The sequence below is a fragment of the Ornithorhynchus anatinus genome, chromosome 9, assembly GCF_004115215.2.
Source record: "Ornithorhynchus anatinus isolate Pmale09 chromosome 9, mOrnAna1.pri.v4, whole genome shotgun sequence".
Classification (NCBI taxonomy): domain Eukaryota; kingdom Metazoa; phylum Chordata; class Mammalia; order Monotremata; family Ornithorhynchidae; genus Ornithorhynchus; species Ornithorhynchus anatinus.
In genome coordinates this window covers 3,965,231-3,968,324 of record NC_041736.1, presented here as the reverse complement: position 1 = coordinate 3,968,324, position 3,094 = coordinate 3,965,231, and positions in this window count along the sequence as shown.

Sequence of the window (3,094 nt, the reverse complement as noted above, 5' to 3'; positions counted from 1 at the left end):
TAGAAGACTCCTCTGGGAAGAGAGCTAACCCCACTCCAATCAATCAGTCGATCAATCGATGGTATTTATTGAGCACTTAGTATGGGGAGAGCCCCGTACTAAGTGCCCGGGAGAGAATACAGTACAACAGAGTTCCATAACGAACTTACAGTCCACTGCTCCGAAGCCATGGCTTTCCCCTCCCAGATCCGGGAATCACCGGTGCCTCTTCTGAGACACGGGAAATCAGTGGCGGAAACCAAGGTGGAGGAGGGGCTGGGGGTTTAAAATTAAGAATTCCAGATGTAGAGGCTTTCAGGGTGGTAACAGTGCTCTGCACACAGTAAGCGCTTAATAAATAAGATGGACTGTAACCATATCCACCAAGGGACAGACCATCTGACACTCAGGACCGTGCAGTGACAAATGGTCACCCTCCTCATGGCAGCTCTAGGTAGCCTCTTTCAGAAGCGAGACACATCCCCTCAAAGTCTCACCCAAAATAAAATTTCCCTCAAATCGAAAGCCCCTTCAGATTCTTTAAAAATAACACTTTAAAAAAATAACATCTGTTTAAACCATTTTATCATGGTTTAAACACATTTTCAGTTATCACAGGTTTGGGGGGATTTTTTTATTTAATTTTTTTTTGGGTTCTTTTTATACCTGTTGCCATGGACACCATGTAGCCTGCCTCAGAGTCTAATTAAGATGGCCACTGGCAGAGCCAGAACGTCGGAGAGAAATGACACGCCAAAGGGAAGTAGTTTCTGAAGCCAGGCAAGGCTTTCTTCTCCTGCTGGTCTTTTGACAGCCGACATATCTCCTCTTCCTTCGAGCTCCTCCTCTTTCACTAGACGAGGGACGTCTTTTGGCTTGAGAAATCCCGAGTAGAAAACCAGAGGCTCTCCAAATGGAAGGCCGGGGGGCGGAATGAGCCAGGTTTCACACCTCAAGGCAAAGGCCTAGCAGAGTTGCCTGGGAGTTTCGTGGGATGACAATCTGGTACGTATTTAGCAAATGATAATACGGAAAAATATGGGAGGGTGGAGAGGAAAATGTCATTCCCTAACTGGGAAATTATTGAACGTTTGAGGTTTGGAGCCAGGGCCTAATAATTTATTGCGGGGATTTTCTCGGCCTGCATTCTCCAAATAAATCACACCGTCCCCACTGTCCTAGGTAGCTTTACACATTAAAGCCGTCTCCTCCGTAAGACGCCGACGCACGGATCTCTTTACCGGGGAGTGGTCAGACTAAATCTCTGGCCGACGTTCATTTTTCCCTTCCCCTGACCGCTGCCGGGTTGAATCTAGAAAAGGCTTGAGCCCAATCATTGTTTTCTAATCCACTGACATCCTTCGATTTGAATATCGGACCAATGCTATTCCTGGGACTGGCTAATCACTTATCCGGCTCAGGGTCTGGTTAAATTCCACACTCCTTCAATATAATGTAAGTTCCTTGTGGGAAGGGATTGCACCACTTCTCTTTGGAGTGCTATCCCAAGTCTTAGGCGCTCAGTGAATGCCATTCCACCACCCCCTATCAGCGCAAACGACTCTTAAAGGACTTGGGAACGATTCGAGACGTCTGTTCAGAAGCCGGATCCGCACCCCGTTTGGATTTTCCTAACAATGGGGACTCCCCTAAGAGTGAATTCCATCTTCGAGGGTGCTTTTCATCTTTTAAACATCCATCAGAGTCCAGTGTGGAAATGTGGAAGGAGTTTCATTTCCACATTCTTCCATTGACTAGACTGGAATCCTTCCCTGGGCCTTTCAAGAGAAAACCACTTGAGTCAAATCAAATCAAAACACCCCAGTAGACCAACAGGACAATTTCAATTACTGGGCTCAGACTTGGGACATTTCATAGGTTTCCTGCTCTGTGAATAGGTTGTTTAAGAAAACATTAGATTATACTACGTTGACCTTTTCAATATTCTATATTTTGATTGGCTACCGTTGAACATCTCATCTCGTCCATTCAAGTAAGGGCAAGATTGTAAACATGGTGAACTACCCCAGCCAGCCAATCAAATTATAGAGTATGATAAAGGTCAAAGCAATGCAAAATGTTAGCATCATTTGCATAACATATGCACAGCATCGCAAGTCTAATATTTCATTCTTTGGACAAGGATTGAACAAGAACATAAAAAAAAAAAAAATCCCAAACGAAACCTACCACAAATCCATTCTTTTGACAACGTTAGTCTCACAATCGGGAAATGTTACGGAGACCAAATTTTCTTCGGCTGGAATAGGGTGCAGTGAAATCTCTGGAGTAGATTAGTCGTGTGGTCCTGAAAAGAGACATCTCAGCACAAATGCATCGAAGCTGTTCGTGAAAATCATCAAGACGCTTTTGAAATCGAAAATGTGATGGAACTTCCTCTTCAGTCTCCGTGTTAACAGATTCTAACGTTTTGACTATCTCGACCGGTTTCATTTCCGGTAAGGATATTACTGGGATTAATTGATGGAATGGCCTACGGCACACTTTTCCTTAGAGAAATCACAGCAACATGCAAAGATCTGAAGGCTAAGAATCAGGTGACCTGGACATAGATGTGACATATATAAGGGTACCTCAAATTACTCCAAGGAAAGATTCCTTCCACTCTTTTTCCGAAGCCCTGCTTAGAACTACTGTATAAGCTTCCATTTGTGTCCGTGTGCCATCCCCATTACATCACAAACCCTTTAAGGGTAAGGATGATGATAACTGTGATACTCATGAAGTGTTGATTATGTAGCTACAAAATAATCAGGTTGGACTCGGTTCCCGTCCCAGATCTCTGATTGATTCGTCACGACTCTCCAAGAACTAGCAAAGGCGCTCAGGACAGTGTTTCGCTCACCACTGACGCTCGGTACAGTGCTCTGCACATGGTAGGAACTTAGCCGTATCGGTGACAATTTGTCACCAGCTCATGTAGCATTCTCTCCGAGTGTCGGAGTCCCCCAAAGCCTCAAGTATGGATCTTTACAAATTACTTCGGGGGTGAATTTATAATCTATTTGAAGACAAATTGTTTCAGTAGCTCGTGGAAATTCAGAAAAGAGTAAGGGGATTATATGTTTGTTTTTACTAATAACGGGGCTCTGAA